Below are 25,271 nucleotides of genomic sequence, written 5' to 3'. Positions count from 1 at the left end.
AGAGAGGGTTTTGGCGAGAACACAAAGTGCTGAAAAGAGAGAGGGTTTTGACGACAACACAGAGAGCTGAAAAGAGAAAGGGTTTAAAGTAGATTGATTAGATTTGACTAGCATTGTAACTAAACGATAGCTCAAATAAACTTCAAATGCAACCGAATTGATATAAATTAATTAATGAGCTTCTTATTCTTAACGAAATAAAATAATTAAATTAATTATAAACTAATGATTCAAAATTATAACCATAGTTTAAACTAAACCAATTTAATAAAATACTTACTAAAATTATAATCTTTTTGAGATGATTTTCAAAATGTTTATAGAATATACTAATTATATACAAAACTATATAAAACATATATGTCACTTAAAAATGATAAAAATGATAAAATTAATTAAAAGTAACTTGAAAAATATTTTAAACTTTATAAAAACTAATTATTTCAAATCATTTGGAATTAAAGAAGCTTGTTGATTAATCTATAACGTGGAGGGCCAAAATTGGGTGTCAACATATATAATGCACAGTTTACTTAAACCTTCTATATTTAACAAAGTTTTTGACCAATAGGAGCTTGTTAATTAATCTAATTTAAATCCTAGCCAAAATTAGTAATTAATTCAATTTGATTACATTCTTAATTAAAATTGACCATAATTGAAACTCATATGACCATATTCTAATTTAAAATCTAACCCTTTAATTGTCAACGTTCACAAAATTCCAACGTTCACATTCCAACAATACGTTTACCGCCTCTATAACATTCAACATACCATAGTTCAACAACGATAGGATACACCGGCGAACAACTACACGCGTACCTTCGTCGTCTTCTTCCCAGTTCCCATCGACCCCCACAACCTAAAAACGAGAACATGTTAAGTGGAGGCCAAGATCAGATGGCAATCTGTTCTAATTTATTCATCAATCTGTGGTACATTCTTTGTCCTTGAAAATAAATTCGGATTGAGAATTTGCCGTATCCTTATCCCATTATATTCCCCCAATTCATACCCATTTTCATTGTCGAGAAAGGTTGGAGAAACAGCAGATAGAAGCACAATATTTGAATTACTCTGCCTAGCTCAATTTTGTTTTTGTCTTCTTTTTGTTTTGAATATGTTGTGATCATATGTTATCTATTTTCTTATGTTTAAATTAAATATATGAATCAAAGCATTAAGTTGTTTAAGTGCATTTTTGTGTTATCGGTTTTTCATTATCTTGAATCTGTGTTGCCCTCTGTACCATTGTCCTTTATTTGTTTGTTAATGTCGATTCTATCTTCAAGCATGCGTAGGAGTTTTAGGGTCGATTATCATTGTTGACACCCAATTTTGGACCTCCACAAGGTAAATTAATCATCGAACTTCTTAAATTTCAAACGATTTAAAATAATTAGTTTTATAAAATTTCAAAATAAATAGTAATATAATATAGTTTGCAAGTTATTTTAAATAGTTTATCATATTTTATAAATTTTAGATAATATATATGATTTATATAATTAGTATATTTTATAAATATTCAAAAAATCATCTCAAAAAGATTTTATTTGAATTAGTTAGTTTAAAATTATGGTTATAATTTTAAATTATCTAGTTTATAGTTAAATTAATTATTATATTTCGTTAAGATTAAAAAGCTCGTTAATTAATTAATGTTAATTCATCTAAATTAAACTCAATATGTTTATCTCTTAAAAGATCTAACCCCTTTTCTTAGTTGGGCCAAAATCAGCAGCCAACTTTTTCAATTTCCAGACCCAAATCTGAGCCCAATCCCTTCTTTTTTAATACAATTTCCAGCCCAACATACAATACACAACAATTCCAAAACAACCAAAACCGACCCCACTCCTATACGTTTCTTTTTCCTTCTCCGTGGGATGTGAACAAACCCAGAAACCAGAACCATCAGCGAACATCGTACGCGACCCCACTGCCCATGCTGGTCTTCTTCTTCTTCACACCTTAAATCCAGAAATCACGAAATCAGTAACAACTCCAAATAACACCAAACCGACCCCACCCCCTGCACGTTTTCTTCTTCTTCCTTGCGTGTGAAATCCAGCAGTCCATCAACGTTCAAAAATCCCACCAAATCGCGGAAATCCAGCAACCTTATCCAAAAGAGAACTTTTATTTCGAATTCAAATTCTTCCATTTCACCCGTTTCCCCGTAAAATTAACACCAAATTCCTCTATATAAACCTCCATCTTCTTTAGTGTTTGGAGGGGGCGACCATAGACGGTTTTTGAGTTTGGTTTTGAAGCAATAGTCACTTCTACACTTAAATTTCTATTTTTTAGTCTTCTGATTCTAAGTTCCGAGAAGATCGCCGTTCGGATTTTCTTAGCTTGCCGTTAGTATTTGAAGAGAGTAGTGGAATAGCTCTTCTCGTCGTCCTAGTCTTGCTGCTTCGAAGAAGGTAATATCCTTACTTCTACCTCTCGTTTTTCCTTTCGGATAATGGGTGTTCTATTTTGTTTTTTGCCAAAAAGATCATTAGTTTAGGAGTAGTTTCACTGTTGATTTGTTACACCTTTGTGATATAGTATTGTGAGTCGAATGTTAGTAAGATATTACTAAATAAGTTTTTTTAGTTACTACCATTATTCATATGTTGCGATTCGAATGTATTTCACCAAGTCATTTTTCACTCACTTTTTCATCATTTAGTTTGTTGAACTTGGCGATCATGTGACCGTTTCTTCATCTGATTTCTTTGCTAGAATAATCGTTTACTTAATGAAAGTTCGTATTGACTGCGATGTCTAGTTTTAACATTGATACCAAAGCTTACATTTTAGCATTCATGTAGTTAAATACTATGAATTCTATTGAGGTGTTTATTTAGCTGGTTTCATTCTTTCTTGCTTAAGTTATTTCGGTTGCCAATATATCTTTGCTGCTACTCGTGTCTCTGTTTTGGAATCTCCTTTCTCTCTATTCATTATGCGGAATTTGATCCCTCCATTAGTAGTTGATATTGTTTGTTATGCTGAAAGTTCGAGGTGATAGCTACTTAAGAATGTAAGAAGTGACTGCCTATGTTGTGTTGTTAGTTTTTTCATTTAAATGGGTTGATTTTTAGTTATAAGTGGGGGCCGTTGAATCAAACATTTAGCAAAGGTTCGAGTTTGTTCGTTTCATGTTTAAAATTATTATCGTTTAGAGATATACTTTTTGGCTGATTTTTGTGTTGCCAACGTGTTCTAAGCAATTAATTAATTTGATCTTAAATGTGATCTAATGTTGCAGTTGCCAAGAATGGCTTCACTGACTTGTTGATTATCTTATATTGTTTTGGCATATGAATTCATTGTTTGATTATGGTTTTATGTGCCTTTAATTTGCTTATTCATTTGCTAAAAATGAGGTTTAGTAGTATAAGCTTTTTGATCACTGTGGCTTGCTTTTAGTTCTTCTTTTTTCATTTGCATTTGTTAATCTCATGGTCACTGCCAGCCCTTTGCTACGTTGATGAGTTATGTTCCTTTTATATTTATTATTTGTTGTTTGGTTAATCCTCCTTTTATCGGCGGTTGGGAGATATTATTATTGATGCTAACTCTTATCATCATTTTTTGTTGCTTGTGAATCCCTTCCGAGTCCATGGTGGACTTCTCTTCCTAGCATCCTCGAGTTGAGCCATAAAGGCTCAATTTTTTTTTCTTCATAGTCCGAGTCAGCCAGGCAAAGAAAACCGAAGGACAGGGCTGGAAAACAGAAAACACGGATATTTAGAGCCGAAAATGGGTCGTATACAGGTTGTATACACAAGTATACACTGATATACAGGCCCAAAACAAAAAAACACAGGGTAGAGGCGAAACACAGGTGTTTGGAAGCAAGAAATACATGAAAATAGTTGATATATGCGCTCATATACACTAATATACAGTCGGTGTATACAAAACGGATTGGGTTAAAACCCAAAAAAAACTTGTAGCGAAATTGGCCCAAGAAGGGGCCCAATTTCATTATCTCTTTTACTCTCCTAATTTTTTTGATTATGTCCGACTAATTTTATTTAATTCTAACTTTAGAACTTCTAATTAACTCACTTAGATCCCCAAAAGATGAGTTATTTTCTTTATGTTGGTTTATTTTTAAAACATCTTTTGTGTTCATTCATTTTATGTCTAGTATACCAATCAAATTTTATATCTTTAATCAAGTTAAATCTTTTTTAAAAAAAAGATATGTTCTTTAATGGTCTTCACTTATTCATATTATACTCATTTTAAAATTATTATTTTTAGTTAAAATATTTTTTCTTAAATAAGCTTTAAAAATGTTTGTCAAAACCTTTCCAAAAAAAAAAAAATGTAAAATATATAATTAGTCGTTTTCTCAAAAAGGTTAGTCAATTAATTTAAAATGATTTTTATGCCTTAATTTATTAAATTGGTTTAAATTGTTATTTCAAAATAAATTAAATAAATTCTAATTAATCTAGTTTTATAAATATTCTAATCACTTGTATTTTGAGTCAAATGTTTCATTTTTGGGTCCCTTTCTCTAAAAATAAAAAAATAAAAAAAATGCGTCATTTATTTAATTATTTTTCTCAAAGTTAATCAAATATTGTAAGTCATTATTTTTTATGTTAAATTGTTATTTTCCTAAAAATAGTCAAATATATTTTAGTCAAGTCGCAGGTCAACCGCATGTTAGCGAACACTTCGAATGCTTAAACCCTTCTCGAAGTGTAAATTGAACCTCGAACCCTCTTTGGTATTTTCAAATGATTTTTTCTATTTAAATCTTTGAAATTTATAAGTTTTCTTAATTTCTTTAAAAAATTAAGTGGCGACTCTTTTCTAAGTATTTTCTCGAATTGTTTTATACTTAGAACATTTCAAAAGTGATTTTTCTATTGATAGGAAAATTACGGCATAACAATCATAATAGTTGAGTAAGATCTGCTATTTTTTTTTTGCTTGAGTTTTGTTTATTCCTTGTTGTTATTTGTATGATTGTCTAAATGAGTTACATCTCTTATTTAAAAAATGTCAATTCCTTGACATTACTGTCTGAATAAGTTGTTTGGAGTTGTTACGAACAAAAGGTTACAATTGTTTATTCCTTGTTGTTCCCCATTGATCATTTTCCTTTTGACACTGGTTGCAACAACAACTTATTTTTTTTTAAAAATAGTCTCCGTACTTGTTGACACCTAAATTTGACCCTTCGCTGTAGAAATTAATTTTCGAGCTCTTTTAATTTCAAACGAGTTGAAACAATTAACTTTATAAAATTCAAAACAATCTTCAAGTTTTAAAAATAACCTTGTCAATTTCATAATTTTTGAATAATAAATATGCTTTATATAATTATGTATATAATTAGTACATTTTTATAAATATTCGAAAATCATCTCAAAAAAATATTTTATTTTGTTTAAATATTTTACTAATTAGTTTAGTTGTATAATAGTTTAATTTTTTAAAAATTAATTAGTTTATAATTAACTCAATTATTCTATTTCGTTAAGATTAAGAAGCTCATTTAATTAATTGGAAAAACTTTCAAAATGTCAATATGTTAGCATTTAATAGAACCCCTTAGCCATATTTTCAATATTTATTAAAAATGTCAATATTTTAATTTGTTATATTGTTGATTTATGTATTTTTTTTCTTTGATTTAACTTAATAAAATACAACTAAGCAACTAACAAATTAGAGAAAATCACGAGAGAGAATCTTTCAAATTAAGTAAATAGTGCTGAAAATATATTATTACATACTTTACAGATTAGGAGGCTAAAATAGGCACAAATTCTCCCTGTTTGCAACAAATTTTAAAGTGACAAAAAATAAATTACAATCACAAAAAGAAACTGAAGAAACATAATTTTATTGATCAAGATTGCGACTACAATTCTGTTTCTCCCTTGATTCCACTCTCCTAAGATTTATCCATGATTCGAGGGCCGTTAGTGGAGTATTTCTCGAACTAGAATGATTTAGATTTGACCTCTAATAATCCATGACTTTTTATGAAATATTCGAGATCTTGATCTTTAAAAATACCCAAGAGTTTATGGGATATTTTGAGATGTCTTTTAAGGGAATTTAGTACCATTTATATAGGCATAAACTAGGGTTTATGGTTGAGTAGCCTCCAAGAATTCTAATTGAAACTGAACACACCTTCTAGAGTCCCAATTCGAATTGAACACGTCTTGTAGAGTCCGCAAAATTTTAATGTCTACACTCTCGTCTTTCTCATCATCCATTAACGACTTTCAATTCTCCATTGATGATCCTCCATTGAGTTATGTATTTATTTTACTTTCATAGTGAAAACTAAAAATTGTATTACATGGCTGCCAAATATATTTTTCTTTTATTTGTATTATAAAAATATTACTGGTTGCATCTCAAATATAATCTAATCATTACATATGAAAACGATTTAAGAAAGGATACAAGATTCTGAAAGAAAATAGCATACATCGTGGAAATAATACAATCTTTTGAGGAAGAATATAGTATTCTAAAAAAAATACAAATTGACTGTGAAAGAAATATGATACATCAATGCTTAAGAAATACAAAATCCATTTGACATACCTATTGAAATGACTACAAACTAAAAAAGAAATACAATGTTCTTAATAAAAATATAAATGTTGAGTAAAAGAAAAACAATTGACAAACAAAAATTAATATGAATACAATTTTTGCAAACTTCTTCTCTCACTCTCTTTCTTCTTCTTCTCCGTCTGCTATGTTCCTCTTTCTAATTTTTTGTTCACCAAACCCAAATCTGAATCTGTATTCACTTGTGCATTAGTAAAATTCTATCTCGTCATCCAAAAAAATTATAATTACCGGGAAATTGAAAAAACTTTCATGTCCAAACTTCCAAACAAATTAATGATTCAACAGTTAACGAATACTTGATTCTCATATAATGACCGAAACATGTTTTATCACAAAACAAACTATACTGCACACAAAATACAACAGATATAACATAATCAAATAGAATCACTATTTCTTAAAAGATGAATACAACTATATAAAGTAAATACGTATCTTTAATTGATTGGATACAATTAACACTCTTACAATGTCCACAACTAGAAAAGGATACATAGATATGATGAGTCCAAGTATGTGGGTATATTATCAAAACTAACAGAATGTCCACAAATACAAAAAAATAAAAAAATTAAGGAATACAATATTTATACTAACAAACCCACAATATCCATGGACAATGGTATTATTATTTTATATAAGTACGCATACTTAATGAATTTTGAATATAAAAGAAAATTGTTACAGATACTCGAGACTAATAGAAAATCATGATTTTTATGATTTTAACAACTTAACTAAGCATGTAAATATTGTAATGGCAATATAATCAATAAAGGATGGAAAATCACTAGAAAATTGTTGATTTAGTTGGATACCTCTTGTAAACCTCTTAGATTCGGCCATTAGAGAGTGATTTTGAGGATTTCAAACCCTAAACAAAATTGGTCAAACAAAATTTTAGAAAGATTTAAACAAAAATAAAATCAATAAACAAACCTAAAAATTGGATAAATATGCATACCTTAATCCAAGGAATTGTTGTGAATATCTTTAGAGATACATTTTTCAATTTCTGGAAAAAAAATTCGAAAAAATGGAAGAGAGAGAAGTGGGAGTTGAAAGATGAAGAAGAATTGGAAGAGGGAAATCAGTGAGAGAGAAAATACTTTTTTTTTTTTTTGAAAAGATATGAGAGAGAATGAGTTGGAAAACTTTAATTAAGGTGAGGTAAAACAGGAACTAAATTAGGATACACAATGTTTTCTAAAATATTGACATTTTGACATTTTTGCTAATATTTATAAACTATGGATGTTTTTAATAATTATGTTAGGATTTTTGACTAGTTTGCTAATTTTCCCTAATTAATTTATATTAATTCGTTTTATTTAGTTTTTAGCCGAATCACCAACTAAACCCAATTTGGCTAAATTTTTAGTAAAAATTTGAATTTCAAATTTCTACCCGAATTTCCCCCCAATTCGATCTCAATGTCCTCTTATAAATACCCCACCGTCTTCACTGTGGGATTTTTTTTTGGCGGCTGAATTCTCGACCTAAAAGACAGAGGCGCGAATACAACTTCTCAAAAAGATTTGTAAAATCCAAAATACACCTTCATGATAGCCAAAAAGAGAGCATTCTTAGAGGAAATATTTTTCTTCTTGGGCTGTCTCGAATTGTTTTGATCTGTTAGAGTCCATCGGAGTCCGGTAAAGCTTAGTCGTGGTGTTGGTGGAAGTTCATCGTGGCTACCTCGTCGTCCCAGTAGCTGCTCTAAGAAACGTAAAATCCCTCTCCTAATCTTGACTTGTTCCTCTTTGTTTTGCGTAGTCGATTTACAGACTGATTTAGCTATGGTTTACTTTGATGAATTCCATTTGTTGTCTGATTGTGTAGTTTCTGTGTGTTGTTCTTGTCTATAACTGGCTGGTTGATCTATAGAGATTTCAGTCTTTCTTCTTATTTCTATTCGCTTTCGTCTAAATTGATCATCACCTATCTGTGATGTTGGGGCAGCATGAGTTTGTTCTGGATCAAAGTGTGATTGTTTAGGCTCGATTTTGCTTTTGACAAGGCAGTAGCATTTGTTGATTTAAATCGATCTTGTCTTTCCAGTAGTTGTTTACTGCCATAGGTAGTGTCGATTTATGATATAAATTGTTCCATTAGAGCATGATTTCCATGTTTCTGGTAACATACGTTGTTTAGTAAGTATATATTTGGTTGATCTTCATTTGGTTAAAAATGTGATATTTGATTACATCGTGATGTTCTTTTTTTTTTTTTTTTTTTTGATTAGTTATCAATGCCTCTGTTAGCTTTTACGTTCTTCTTCTTTAGTTTGATTTCGGTGGTTGGTTATTTTGATCCATTCTAGGTTCCGTTACAGGTCATTTATTGTTTGTTTTGAAATTGACATGATTTAGATATGAATATTGGTAGCTTGTTTCATCAAAATTCATGGAGTCCAACCTGAAAATGATCTCATTTTTGTACAATTAGTTCACTGTTGAAAATCTAGATTTTTAGTTCTTTGTTCTCCCCTTGGTTTAGCATCACTTGCTCATCAGCCTCATTTGTTGATTATGATAATGGAATGAACTCTTGAACAGTTGAACTGTTAGTATGATTATAGCATGATTAATTTTTGTTCTTTGTCTAAGCCTGAATCATTTGTTGTTATGATTTCATTACAATCTAGCCTTCCATTTATTTTAAGTTTAAATCTGATCTGGTTCTGATTCAGAATAAGTTGATGACTGTTTGAAATTGCCTTGACTGTAGCCATGTTTCTTCAGTGATTTTGGTAAATGTGTTGAACATTAAAGTTAGTCTAGTTTCCTTATTTATTATTTTTTTCCAGTAGTCATCTTGTCTCTTTGGCTTAATAGATGAAATAAGTGGTATCTTGAATCATGATTGTGTCAATACAATCGTATCCTGCTCATAATTTATTGAGGCATCTCTTTGCTCTTTCAAAATTTTGATCCTTCTATAATTGGATCGTTTAATAGTATTTGAGAATTGCTTTCTATATTATTCAACTCGATTCATTTGTCCTATTTTAACTCCCTTTGGTGCATTATTATTTTATGAGCATTAGACTTCAATATCATTTGGAGCTACGGTTTCAGATGTTACCATTAAGTACTAATTCTTGCCCTCTTTATTTGCATGTGAACTTTCTTGCTCGAGTCCAATTGGAATCCACCATCTCTTGCATTCTCTTATCTTCGAGCCAACCTCCTTTAAGCTGGTTGAAATGGAAGCTATTTTCATTGGTTCCAATCCTAAAAGAAGACAGCGGCTAGGCCTCAAAAGGCTGAAAATGAGTGGCAGAAATGGGTCAAAAGACCTCCTAAAATTTCAGTTTTGTGTTGTATTATAATTGGGCCAAAGGCCCATTTATTTGTAATATTATTTTGCTAGTTTTAGGACAGGTGAAATTGGGCCTAAACCCAAAAGGAATTCAGTTTTTTTAATGATAGTCTAGGACATGTACAAATGGGCTAAAAGACCCAAAATTGAAAATATGCCCAAGTACTGGTTCAGGCGGACATAGAACCAGACTTACGCCCAAAACACTCTCTCTTTATTTTATCTATTTCGTATTTGTTTAATTGCTTATTTGCTAGTCAATTTTAAAGGTTTTTCCTAATTCAAATTCCCCAAAATATAACCATTTTGGATTAGCTACTTAAAATTAAGTAAATAGCTTTCTACTTGACTTTCAAGAATAATTTGCAAAATGTTTAACTAAAATAATATTTTTTAATATTCCCCTTCCCCCTTTAAGATATCTTTTAAAATTTTAAATTGTTTACTTCTTAATTAGTCTAAGTATGCATATTCTCTTAAAAATATATTAGCCAAATATTTTAATTATCGAATAACTGCAAGTTAGCAGATGTTTTAGATGTCTTTAAATCCTTCTTGAAACATTAATATGTTGATTTCCTGTTGTGATCTTTTGAAAAAATAGTTTTCTTAATTTTTCTTTAAATATTAAGTGGCGACTCTTCTTTTCGTTTCTTTTTAAATGAAAACATTACTGAAGTTTTCCTCTATGGATCTCTTAGTTAGGGCAATTTAGATGGTATAAATCTATTTAGAATTAAGGTGTAATGAGTTGATTGATATATTTTATTCTGCTCTCTGACCTCGGTTAAACACCAAGTGCTAAGGCATCTTGAAGTGTGAAGGATAAGCTCTCTTTCACTGCTCTCATCAAAACAGTTGTTCGGTTTTTCTAATTTCATCTTCATCTTCATCTGCATGAGTTAGCTCCTTGTGTTATTTACTATTATCATTATTTGGTTCTTTGTTTGTTTTTATTAGATTAATTGGGGCTTTAAAAGGAAATTGACATTACTATATGTTAAAGTTATTGTTTGTTCTTATGTGCGGCTGACTATATGTTATAGTTTTTTCTCCACAAATTCTTTATTGCTTTAAATATTCACACAAATCAAGACTAGTGAATTTTTCCCTGCCATTTTGGTTTTCTCCTGGTGCAATATCGTTGATTCAAAAAATCATTGTTTTAAATCCTCAAATAGTAGAAGTGCACTAGAGGCGTCGAGGCACGACTGTGCCTCAGGGCATGGGTGGGTGGGAGACCTCGAGACACGACGGTGCCTCGGGGTAGGGGTGGGGAGGGAGGGGCCTCGAGGCACGACGGTGCCTCGGGGAGGGGGCCTCGAGGCATGACGGTGCCTCGGGGTGGGGGTGGAGGTCCTCGAGGCACGACGGTGCCTTGGGGCAGGGGTGGGGGCCTCAAGGCATGACAGTGCCTTGGGCCAGGGGTGGGGGGGCTCGAGGCACGACGATGCCTCGGGGCGTGGGTGGACAGGGGACGGGGTTGAGGGAGCCTCAGTGCCTCGGGACGGGGGTGGAGGGCCTCGAGGCACGATGGTGCCTCGGGGCTGGAGTGGGCTCGAGGCACGACGGTGCCTCAAGGTAGGGGGTGGGGGACCTTGAGGCATTACACTGCCTCGGAGTAGGGGGTGGGAAGCCTCGAGGCACTACGGTGCCTCGGGGTAGGAGGTGAGGGTGCCTCGGGGCGGGGGTAGGTGTGGCTCGAGGCACAATGGTGCCTTGTGGGGGGGGGGGTGGGTGGGGGGGGGTCGAGGCACGACGGTGCCTCGCTATTTAAAACATGTGATGTATCAATGTCAAAACCATCCGATACAAATATTGGGGACTATAACAATTCATTTTTGAAAATAGTCATATGTGAGAGGATAATGTGACGAGTAATATTGGCCAATGGAATGCATTGAAGCTCACCAATGGAAAACATGAAAATATGTCATAATGCTATAATTGGAAAAAAGCTTCTTGTAGAGTTTTAAACCACACACAAGATTAAGTGGGAAATAATGAACCAAACACTTGATAAAAAATAATCCCTACATTACTAATTCATGCATTATCATTCTTTCTACCAAACGACCCCTAAAAGAATTAGTGAATGGATAATACTTTGAATGATACTGATTCACTATTACAAAGAGCTTGATATTCTTTTTGTAAAATAATTGTGGTGTCCAGGCAAGCTTGCACGCATGTTGTCTAATTTTCACGGGATACTTGCCACCTCCCATGAGCAACATGGACCGTGTAACTCTGTCCACCAAGGCTAGCTAGGACAGATGAAAAGAAATCACCTAGTGGTTTTGTCTCTTGAACCCGAGACCTCATGGTTATCATCCATTTCATTGTCCTCTAAGCCACACCAAAATTGAGCATGATATTCTTACGTGGGATAGTTGTAATTTGTAATAGCCTAAATTCTTATAATCATGTGTGCTATGACCTCTATCCATTTGATTAAGGTGTTACTTAATTGAGGGAGACGAAAAAACACGAGGTTGAGGAATAAAATACGTCCACTAGACAATGACCTGCCTGCCAGATTGAATGAATGTGAACTCCACTCAATCTTGTGGGAATGAATATTATTTTTTAGTATTTTCTATCCGCATCCCTTGCTTGAACCTTGTACATTTAACAAAGTTTTACAGGCGGATGGCTTCATAAGAATCTCCAAAATTGTCTGATCGGAGCTCTGAAGTATTCTTCATTTTCCTCGTGAAATAGAATGGCTAGGTCTGTCTTTGCAGAGACCATAAAGAGAGTACCATTGTCATCCTAAAAACACTTTCCGTGTCATAATAAGAATCAATGGATGCAGAGAGCCATTATTTTGGTGTGTGTCATAATATCTACAATAATCTACTGATGATGCAGAGGGATGATGCTGGTGAATAGAACCATGTTGTTTGGAACCATATCAATGAAAGGAGGCTTTGACATATCTGGACGCATAATAGGTGATTTTTTCTTGAGTACATAGCAGCGCAATTTGAACCACCTTTAGTACTTCATTTACATATGCCCTTTTCTCCTTGAAATGTTCCAAGCCTGCACGTTAAATTAATAAGATAATGTCAAACACAAAATTCTGTCAAAAATGGAAATATAAAATGACCTGATTGTGTAACTACGTCTACAAGCTAAGTAAATGCAAGTGTTGAGGGGAAATTACAATGGTTACAAGGGTGTCTAGAGTGTCATCGGCTGGAATTTTGTTGAACTCCCATCCGCTTACTATTTCCAGGATAAGAGTGGTAACATGTATCCACTGCAGGTACTCCGGAGCGTTTGAGAATCATTTTGGTGTTGAAATTTCTTCGTCTTTCCTCTCTAAATCGGACGATCCTACGTTTAAGTGTGTTTATTCGAATGAGCTGCTTAAACTTTCTTTCTGGTGATCTGAATGATATATGGCGTATTAGATGTTAGTCGTTAAATTAGTTGACTTGATAGGGTATCTTAAAGAATATCCGTCTTGTTTTTCTCGCAATGAACAAATGTTCGTTTGGTTGTGATATTGATTACACTGGTTGTACAGTTTGTTTATTCGTAGATTTGGCTGTCTTCTCTTTCATTTTTGATTCATTGTTATAGATTCTCATCTATGTTAGCTTAATCTCGTAGGGTTGATTTCTGTTCTCGGATAACTTGAATGCTATTAATATCTATTTTGGCTTTAACTCATGATATCTTATTCTTGACTTGTTAAAGTTTGTCCTTTAACTTGACTTGTAGCCTTGCTGCCAGGTTTTCTTATCCTTTAAATTGAGGCTGAATTAGTTTATTACACTAGCTTAAAGTTAGAGTGTTTACTACTTTAGCGTGATTTTGTACATTTTAGCCTAAACTATTCTATCATGATCTAATTATTTTATACATTGTTACTCAATCAATTTCAGATGCTAATTCTTTTCCATTGCTTGTTTATGTGTAAATCCCTATTAGAAATAGTTCAAAAATGCGCTCCTTCCACCTATTGGTTTTAAAAATGCCCTTAACTTTTTCGTTAGGTTCAAAAATGTCTATTAATTAACAGAAATATGACATGAAATTTAACTTAACAAGTGGCCATTTTTTTACCCAATTAAAAGATCCGACCCAACCCAATACCCAAACCCATTTCACTGATGATTGAAGCCTTCTCTCTGTTCTTTCTTCCTCTGATTTTTTCTTCAAAAATAGTAGATGTTTAATAGCTTTCAATAAAAAAAAAAATAACAGCTCAATTGCAGCATTTTAACTCGGGTAAAACAGATAAATGCAAATCTTAGGCCTCAAAATAGCAACTTTCAACCCAACAAACAAACTAGTAAAATGAATGCTTGAAATATAAAGAGACAACAGCTAATTTTCAGGAAAACACTTTATTGCATTACTTTAAAACATGTTTCAGATGTCCATAAGACATCATTGTATCCGTTACAACACAACTTGGGAAGGCTGAATCCCAAGAAATCCTATTTATACATGAAATAGAGTTTTTTGCTAGATTATGGGCTAATACATTCCATGTTCGAGGAATATATATAATCTCGATTTCTTCAAAAGACTTCATCAATTGCCAGACATCCTTACAAATGGTCTCTATTTCCCATGATGTTATCAAATTCTTTTGCAACATTTGTATGACGTTCTTTGCATCTGACAGTATGTGAATCTTTGACCAACCCTTTTGTAGTGCTCTTTCCACAGCTTCCCGAATTGCTAGTGCTTCAACTAACTGGCCTTCCCTACAAATTGAATAGGTGTACCAAAGGCATGAAGCAAATGACCACAACTATCTATAGCCACCATTCCGATGCTTGCTTTTTCCTTCTCCCTTTGTAAACTTGCATTTGTGAAAACAACAACCCCATCTCGGGCAAAAGTAATGGTTACATCATAAATCTTGTTTGGTATAGGATTCACAACTGCCGAATTTTTCATAACATCGTCACATTCATGTAAATCAAATAGAGAGAGAGAGAGATATTGTACAATTGTACTTGGTTGCCGTCAGTTCAATCTCCGGTGGAATCGGCGAGTGAGAACCCTCAAGTAACCGGAAAAAATGGCAGATAGGGTTCCAACTGGGAGGCTGAAGCGTTTACAAGCTGGTATTATTTCGAAAATCCGATTGGAAAATTTCATGTGCCATAGTAATCTCGAGATCGATTTCGGTGATTGGGTTAATTTCATTACTGACAGCATTATGTGTGGCATTTGGGAGCCGTGCTAGAGGCACACAAAGGGCCAATACACTAAAGGATTTTATAAAGACTGGCTGCAGCCATGCCCTTGTACACATGGAAATGAAAAACCGAGGAGAGGATGCTTTTAAGGCTGAAACTTATGGTGACCTCATAATGATAGAGCACAGGATTTCAGAGTCTACTAGTTCTATCGTACTAAAGAATTACCAAGGTAAAAAGGTGGCTTCCAAAAGAGAGGAACTCCAAGAGCTTATAGTACATTTTAATATTGATGTGGAAAATCCATGTGTAATAATGAGTCAAAGACAAAAGCAGGGAGTTCTTACATTCAGGAAATTCAAAGGACAAGTTCAAGTTCTTTTTCAAGGCAACACTACTTCAGCAAGTGGAAGATCTTCTGATTGGTATTCAGAGTCAATTGAAAAACGCTAATGAACTAGTTGTTGAACTGGAGAAATCAATAAATCCTATAGTGAAAGAACTTGATGGATTGCAAGGAAAGATTAGAAGCATGGAGCATATAGAGGAGATTTCTAATCAGGTAGACTTGTTGAAGAAGAAATTGGCATGGGCATGGGTCTACAGTGTAGATAAGCAGTTACAAGATAAAAGCAAATGGATCGAGGAGCTGAAAGGACGGATTCCCACTTGTCAATCTAGAATTGATCAGCATCTTAGGAAGATGGAGGAATTGAATGATCAGTTAACCAAGAAGAAAAGCTCATATGATGGAAAAGACATCAGAAGTGAGGAGGATGACAGACGAGTTGAAGCAGAGTCTTTCTTTGGCTACAAAGGAAAAACTTGAGCTGGAAGAGGAGCGGGGTCGTAAATTTAATTACATTCAAAAAATGGCAAAACGGGTCAAGACTTTTGAACAACAAATACGTGATATGGATGAGCAGAATATTAGAAGTACACAGGCGGAAGAACTTGATATGGAGGTGAAACTGAAGGAGTTCCAAGCTGAGATTGACAGTGCCAATGTTGTATTTCAAAGGTTGAGGAATGAAGAAGATACCTTAATAGATCAAATTAATCAGGCGAAGGATGAGACAAACAAAATTGCTCATGAGATTGAAGAGTATGACAAGAGGGATCGTGACATCCGCTCCGTGAGTTTCAACTTCATCAAAGCAACAAGGTTACGGCCTTTGGAGGAGGTAGAGTAATGGGCCTCTTGGAGGTAAATGAAAGACAACATAGAAAGTTCAACAGGGCGCCGATTGGTCCAATAGGTGCTCATGTGACCTTGGTTGATGGTGACAAATGGGGTACTGCTATTGAATGTGCCATCGGCAAGGTGCTTAATGCTTTTATTGTAACTGATCATAAAGATTCCCTTTTATTTAGAGCATCCGCAAGGGAAGCGAACTACAAACACTTACAGATTATCATTTATGAGTTCTCTAGACCAAGGTTGCATATTCCCGATCATATGCTTTCCCAGACTCATCATCCAACAACAATTTCTGTTCTACGTTCTGACAATCCTACCGTACTAAATGTCTTGATTGATGTGGGTAATGCTGAGAGGCAAGTTCTAGTTAAAGACTACGATGCTGGAAAAACAGTTGCTTTTGATCAATGGATTTCAAATTTAAAAGAAGTTTACACTTCTGATGGGTACAAAATGTTTTCTCGGGGTTCTGTCCAAACTATTCTTCCACCAATGAAGAATACGAGAGGTGGGTGTCTTTCTGGTTCTTAAGATAATAAAATTAAAACTCTAGAAAACGAAGCATTTGAGGCACAAAACAAAGCTCGACAAAGCAAGGGTATGAAGAGGAGTATTGATGAGGAGCTTCAAGGACTCCATGATAATCTGCAAAACGCTAAGAAGAGGCGCCAGGATGTGGAGCGAGTTTTGAGGTCCAAGGAGTTTGGTTTGCGAGATTTTAAAAAGTCATATGTTGCAGAATCTAGCTCCACCGCTGTATCAACAGTAGATGAGCTTCATGTAGAGCTATCGAAAATCCGTGATGAGATACATGAAAGTGAAAATTCATTGGAAAAGCTTCAACTGAGGTTGAAAGAAGCAGACAACAAAGCTAATGATGTCAAAATATCCTTTGAAAATTTGTGTGAATCAGCAAAAGTGGAAATTGGTGCATTGGAGGAAGCAGAACGTGAACTAATGATGATTGATAAAGATCTAAAAGATGCAGAATTGAAGAAGAATCACTATGAAGGTGTAATGAGTACGAAAGTTCTTTCCCAACTCAATGGAGCAGAAGCAGAGTATCAGGAACTTGAGCACAACCGTAGGGAGAGCTACAAAAAAGCTTCAATCATCTGTCCTGGAAGTGAAATTGAGACTGTAGGTGGCTGTGATGGAAGCACTCCGGAGCAATTAAGTGCCCATTTAACCAGGCTAAGGGCATCTCCAACTCAATCCTCTATTTTACTCTTCAAATACAGAGTTCTCTAATTTTTCAGACAATAGAACTCCAATCCAATTCTCTATTTTACTCTCTAAAAAATAATTTTTTTCTCTCTCATCAATATTATATTATTATTTCTATTTCATTCTTATTTTCTTATTTCATAATATAAATCCTTTATTTCTTTTTTCCCAAATAATTACTTTATATAATTTTTAACGTAATATGAAATTATATTTTATTCTAAATTTTTAAATAACATAAATTGCAAGAAAATATAATATAATACATAAATTAGGGGACAAATTCAAATAAAAGTGACATACAATTACATAAACACTTAATTTTCAAAATTATTACGTTGCTCCCATAAATGCTCTATTAATGCATTACGGAGTTCAAAATGAGCATTTTTGTCCTGAATTTTTTTATGTCTAGCTAAAAATTGTTCAAATCGGAGATTTTAATCTACCACCATTTCTATAGTTGGAGTTGGAGTTGGAGCCTCTACGACATCTTGAATTGGTGCATTGAGATCACGTTCATCCTCAATTATCATGTTGTGCAGTATAATACATGTAGTCATTATATCATGTAGCACTTCCTTTCTCCAAAAACGTGACGATCTTGCAATAATTGCAAAAAGTTTGAGGACAAGGCTCTACTTTGCAATCGAGTCTGAGGCTCCTAGTCCTACATCACCTATAGTATCATCTCCTAATTTATCATCTTTTTCACTTAATTTAAATGATAATTTTTCAAGTCATTACACTTCATCTGAACGGCATATTGGGGTGAAGAAATCAAAATTAAAGAGATCAAAAGATGAAGGTCTTTCGTCAGCTATGAAACTTTTCGAAACCGAAATTAATCGACTTGGGAAGATGTTATCAGAGTCTTCTACATCCAAACAATATGATGGCGAAAGGCTAGATAGATATATCAAAGCCAAGGAATTTAGAGACGAAACTAAAATTTTAATGAAAAATTTAGAAATTATTAGTGATCCAAATGTTCGTGATTACCTGCAATGAGAACAACAACAAATACTTGAAAAAAGAAATCGACAATCACAATCGCAATAATTTTCGGAATCATATCCTAATTTTTTTCCGAATAGTGCTAAATCTAGAAATGACCTACCGGATTTCTAAATTATTGTTGTGATCAATTAATTATTATATTATGTATTGTATTTTATCTTGTATTTAAATTATTATGTTATGCATTATATTGTATTGTTATCTTGTATTTAAATTATTATGTTATGTATTGTATTGTTATCTTGTATTTAAATTATCATATCATGTATTGTATTTTTAAATTAAATTTTTTCATCTTGTCTTTTTAATTTTGTGTATTCTTTATAACAAAAATTAATAATAAAATAAAATTTTATTATTCACGAAAATTAAAAAAAAAATACTATTAATTTGAAATTAAAATAGTATATATTAAATAATATTTTAAATTTTAAAATATTATATTACATTTAAAAAAGAATTATGAATATTAGATATTTAATTAATGGAATTATATGTAAAATAATATGTTAATTAGAAAGTAATAGAAATAATAATAAAATAATAAAATAATGAAAAAGTGAAATAGAGAGTGTGAATAGAGGGTGATTTGGAGGTGGGTTGGAGATGGTCTAAGTCAAAGACTTCAGCAAGAGAGTCTGAGACATCCAGAGGATCTCCGCATGTTGTACAACAAAAAAGAACGCAAAATTTTAAGAAAGCAGCAAACCTACAAAGCATTTCGTGAGAAATTAGGTGCATGCCATAAAGCCCTCGAGCTACGATGGAGCAAATTCCAGAGAAATGCTACTCTTTTGAAGCGCCAGTTAACAAGGCAATTTAACGGCCATTTGGGTAAGAAAGGAATCAGTGGGCACATCAAAGTTTGTTATGAAGAGAAGACTCTTTCAATAGAGGTAAAAATGCCCCAAGATGCATCAAGCAGCAGTGTTCGTGACACATGAGGACTTTCAGGGGGAGAACGCTCTTTTTCAACTTTGTGCTTTGCACTTGCTCTTCATGAGATGACTGAAGCTCCATTTAGAGCAATGGATGAATTTGATGTATTTATGGATGCAGTTAGCAGAAAAATCAGCCTAGACGCTGTCGTGGATTTTGCATTGGCACAAGGATCACAGTGGATATTTATTACCCCTCATGACATCAGTATGGTGAAGCAGGATGAAAGAGTAAAGAAGCAGCAAATGGCGGCTCCTCGTTCCTGATTGCTTTTGTATTTTCTTTTTGTGAGATATGGTTATTTTTGGGGTTTTCAGGTTGGTATGATTATGAAAGAGGTTTTTGGTAGGGGTGTACATGGCTGGGTTTGTTTGGGTTTTTCAAATAACAAATCAAATTATTTGTGTCGGATATTTAAATTTATAAATCAAACCAAATCAATAAAACTTGAGTTTTTTTTTTTTTTAAAAAAAATGTAAATCAAATAAGCCTTATTAACTACGTCATTAGGTTCATATGTACCACCAATAAATCATAATGAATTTCTCGCTTTCCACATTTGCCATAAAAGAGAGACACGTAATCTTAGTAGCTCAATGGATTCTGGATATTGACATGTATTACAAAATAAGTCATTCCACCATATTGCAAAATTCATAACATTTTCTACATTAGGCCAATTAATGGGGGCCAACTTCCATACTAGTGCTTTTGGGCAACTGAAAAACATATGATCAACCGTTTCAGTTTCTATGCCACAGACCCTACAAACATCACAATTTTGATGCAATCTCTTAGAAATATTTGCACTAACAGGAAGGACATTAAGAATGCATTTTCTAAGGAAATGTTTGTATTTGTTTTATATTTTAAGTGACCATAAGAAAGTCCAAAAAGATTTTGGGAAAGTTTGACCACTGGCTTGAGGTTTTTCAGTTCTAGGGTCAGTACTATTAGCTAGGCTTTTCGCTAGATGATAACCAGATCTTACCTCGTACTTTCCTAAATTTGTATAATGCCAGATAACTTTATCAAAATTTCCAGTGCTAGATATTGGGATAGACAAAATAGAGTTGATATCATTAGGGCAAAATGGTGATGAAGATATTGGATATTCCATATATGATGGTGTTGATTTATAAGGTCGCTTACCCTCAACTGTGGATTTATTTGTGTATGTCCTTGTAGGGGTTTGAAACCGATAGAATTAGGAATCCAAGCTCCAAACCTTAATGTTTTCTCCATCTCCTACTCTCCATCGAATTCCTTGTTGCAACAAATCTCGTCCCCACATAATACTTTTCCAAATCCAAGAACTTATTGAGGGACATCCTGCACTTAGGAAAGAAGTATTCGAAAAATATATTTACTTTTTAGCATCCTATGAAGCAAAGAGTCCTCTTGGGTTAAAATCCTCTACACAAGTTTTGCTAATAGGGCCTTGTTAAAAAGTTTCAGATCTCGAAAACCAAGGCCCCCTTGGGACTTTGCCTCACAAAGTTTCTGCCATTTTTCGTAGTGCATTTTCCTTTTCCCCTCATTTTCCCCCACCAAAAGTCAGAAAAAATGGTAGTAACCTCCTTTCCTAAGTTATCTGGAAATTGAAAACATGATGATGCATATGAAGGAATAGAAGAAAGTACTGACTTAAGCATGGCTTCTTTGCCTGCAGGGATTAAAAAACTAATCTTCCAACCCTTTATCTTAGTTTTAACTCGTTCTTTGATAAACTCAAGCATTTTCTTCTTTGATCTTCCAACTACCGCAAGTAATCCTAGATAAAGTCCCAAAGTATCTCTATGTATTTGTCCTATCTCCGCTATAATATTATCTTTTTCTTCCTCGATAGTATTTTTGCTAAAATATATTGCTGATTTTTCAAAATTAGCTTTCTGGCCTGAGAAAAGTTCATAAGTTCTTAGAATTTCAGAAACTTTTACTGCACTTTGAGTATTAGCTGAACAAAATAAAAAGGAGTCATCAGCAAAGAAAAGATGATTTACCGTAGGACCGCCCCTTCTTAGGCTTATTCCATGTAACTCTCCTTGATCCTCAGCTTGGTTCAAAAGCCTGGAAAGTCCTTTAGCACATATTATGAACAAATATGGGGATAAATGGTCACCTTGTCTTAGTCCTCTACTAGGTCGTACATCCCCAACAATTTCACCATTTATATTAAACTTGTAAGTAGGTGTCGTGATACATTGCATAATCCAGCTAACGAATGTGTCATGGAAACCCATTTTCAAAAGTAAAGATTGGACATATATCCATTTCACTCTATCGTAAGCTTTTGCCATGTCTAATTTTAAGGCCATAAATTTATCGTTCCCTCTCCTCTTATTTTTCAACACATGTATACACTCATGGGCCAAGACAACATTATCAACAATATGTCTACTCCCTACAAAGGCATATTGATTATGAGAGATTATACTAGGCAAATACGTTTTTAATCTTGCTCCGATAATCTTAGTTACAATTTTATATATGGTAAAGCACATGCTAATAGGTCTAAATTGACTAATAACACTAGGATTCTTTACTTTTGGGATTAAAGTAATAAGAGTTTGATTCCAAGAGGGTAAGAGATATCCTGAATGGAAGAAACTTTTAACAACAGCTATAATGTCTGTAGATAAAACATTCCAATAATTCTGAAAGAAAAAAGGGGTCATTCCATCTATCCCTGGTGCCTTTAAAAGATGCATCTCAAAAACCGCATGTTTCACTTCCTCATTTGTCACTTCTCTAATAAGACTTTGGTTGATGAGATCTTCAACTAATCTCGGGATTAAGTTCAAAATGGGATCAAGATTTGTTGGTCTAGAGGTAGTAAATAATTTTTTATAATAATTTTCCACTTCTCTAATAATATCACCTTCTTCTGATACCCAATTTCCATTAGCTAGGCAAAAACCTTTGATGCTATTGCATTTTTGTCGCTAAATAGTTTTCATGTGAAAAAAGGAGGTATTTTTATTCCCCTCTTGCAACCATAAAGCTCTAGATTTCTGTTTCCAGTATGCTTCTTCTTCTTTGTAAGCTTTACCTAATTCTTTTCTCAAAAGTCGAAGTTTAGGGAGGTCAAAGTGATCAGGATCATTCTTAAGCTTATCAATTTGATTTTTGATCCAAATTATTCTTTGTTTTGAGTTCCCTTAACCCCTTCTCAGCCAAGACATTAATGAGGCGCGACATTTTTTTAGTTTTAAGCTTACTTTGGATTGTTCAAAGCCATCTACTTGTTCTTGCCAAGACCTTGTCACTAAATTATTCACTGCATCCTTTTCACTCCATCTTTTATCAAAATAGAAGCGTCACTTTTTTCTTATAGGCTTAGGATCGATATTTAGTAAAGAGCAGAGTGATCTGAAGCCTCAGTATTCAAATGAATTATTTGGGACAAAGGGAATTCTAAACACCATCCGGGAGATACAATGGCTCGATCTAATCTCTCTTGGATAATTCCATCATTCTCCCTGAAACACCACCAACTCCAAGGCTTCCCTTTAAATCCTAAATCAACTGCTCCTAAGTTCCACAAGAAATTCTTAAAGTCTTTAAAAGAAGCTACTTCTCTACTTCTACCTCCTACCTTTTCCGAGTTGTCCATAATATCATTAAAATCTCCAACAATGATCCAGAGAGGACCCCAATTAGCCGATTTTAACGTTAGTTCTGTTAGTTGTGCTCTACGAATAGCTCTATCAGTGCTCAAATACACAAAGATGCACCAATATTTAGAATCAGTTGAGAGGTCATGCACCAAAGTTTCAACATAAAAATGCGAAGTGTGAGATTGACAAACCTGAACTTTATCATTCCAAAATAAGCTCAAGCCTCCAGACAAACCAACAGGGTCCACAATTGTAGCATAAGGCATACTAAGTTGCCTCTGAACTCGCTTAACAATAATATCCTTATTTTTGGTTTCACTAAGAAAAATTATATCTGGGGAGTGGAGATGCATAGTCTCCTTCAAAAAAGGAATTGTCAAGGACCCCCCCAGGCCTCGACAATTCCATACCATAGCTCTCATTGTGGAGAGGGAAGCCATTTGGGGCTGGCCTCCCGCTCCACCACAATTTTATTCCTTTTTGTTTGTATACCAGAAAGTAACTCATTATCACCTTTTCGTTTCTCCCTTTTATATTGCATACATTCTGCTAAAACAGCACCCTCATCAAGAGTTGCATTAGAAGTATCATTCTTCAAACTAACAGAACATCCAACTTGTCTGGCCATTCGTTTCCAATTTCTCGTTTCCCTCCCCTCATTGTTATTATCTTTCATTTGTTTAGATAGATTATTTTGTTCTGTTATAGGTTCACATGATAATACTTGAGACGAGTCTTTACTACTATATATAATAAGATTAGTAGTACATACCTGGTCCGGGTCTTCTTGTTCAGTAGTTGTTTTGGTGTGGACGCCCATCTTTTCAGGAGCTGTGAGAACTTGATGTATGTTGTCTTGCACTTCCTTCGAGTTAATCTGCGTAATATCATCATTTCCCCTTGTTGTGCCGTCAAACATATTCTCGTTAGCTGAAGTTTGTGAACTCATGTCATTCTTCTTCGAAGCCATATTCAAAACCTGTTTTGAGATTGTTGTAATCCCAACATAATTATCTTCTCCAGCATTATCTCTTCCACCACCAAATTCTTTTTCATGTGATCCATTATTTGTTACCTCCATAGGCTGCATTTGGTTTAAGTCCTCCCTGTTTAGTACATTGTTGTCCTTCCTGCTCAAACCCATAATTTCCTTCCCTTTTGGTTCATTTTGACCCTGTGTATGAACTACTTCAGCACCTTTGTCCAAGTGTTGCAAACTGTTTACAATTCTTTCAACTCTTCTCCCATTAACCACTGGACTTCCATTAGTACTGTTTGTCCCTTGTCGCCTACGCTTTTCCGAGAGAGGAGCATGGTTCTCTGCTTTTAGCCAAATCCCGAACTGATCAGTTTTAACAGTGCCATCCTGTACATCCTTGTCTCTGTGGGCACATGTTTTCTCATTATGTCCTAGCAGACCACAATAATAGCACACGTAAGGCAGATTTTCATATCTTATTTCAACCCACGTAGTTTCCGATCCTAACTTGATCAACTTACCCCTAGGTAGTGGCTTAGTTATATTCATCCTGGCTTTCAGCCTTATTTATTGTCCCTCTTTGCTTCCATTTTCAGGGATTACAATATCCACGATACCTCCTAACGCATTTCCGATTTTGCGCCCAATGTCCATTGACATCCAGTGTAAAGGGATGTTCCAAACTTCAACCCATAACTCACATACATTAAAAGTTGAAGAAGTACTCTTCAATCCTGGTTCCCAGGTATGTATATTAAGGAGGAATTTATCATACAACCATGGTGTGCCAAATAATACTTTATTCATACTTTCTTCATCTTTGAATTTGAACTGGAAGCCAACAGCTAATTAAAATGCAGAATTTAAATCCAAAATATCACAGCTATAACCCAATAAATAGCAGCTAAAATGCATAATAGTATAGGCAAAAAGTAAACCATCATATAAGGATGAAATGCTTTTCATTTAAACATCAGTTTAAAGCCTTACATAGCAGATTTCTTCTGCATTTCAAAACCAAACTAACTTTAGAACTGTACTAAAAATTACTATACATTTGGTAGAAGAACAAGCAGACTAGCTACCCTTTGCTCTTCATACATGATTCGACGGCTTAAATTCAACAATGAATTGTGGTCCAATCTTAACTCGGAAATGACAAATCC

At 33.9% G+C, this 25,271-nt stretch overlaps 1 pseudogene; it reads left to right on the top strand.

Moving 5' to 3' along the window:
* The first annotated feature begins 14,925 nt into the window (after positions 1–14,925).
* LOC125813343 (structural maintenance of chromosomes protein 6B-like) lies at positions 14,926–19,852 on the top strand (annotated as a pseudogene).
* Positions 19,853–25,271: the final 5,419 nt, after the last annotated feature.

This window comes from Solanum verrucosum, unplaced genomic scaffold (genome assembly GCF_900185275.1).
Source record: "Solanum verrucosum unplaced genomic scaffold, falcon-dt-bn FXZP01000189.1, whole genome shotgun sequence".
NCBI classification, from domain to species: Eukaryota; Viridiplantae; Streptophyta; class Magnoliopsida; order Solanales; family Solanaceae; genus Solanum; species Solanum verrucosum.
Note: the sequence above shows the minus strand (reverse complement) of the source record. Positions and strands in the feature narration are given on the sequence as shown.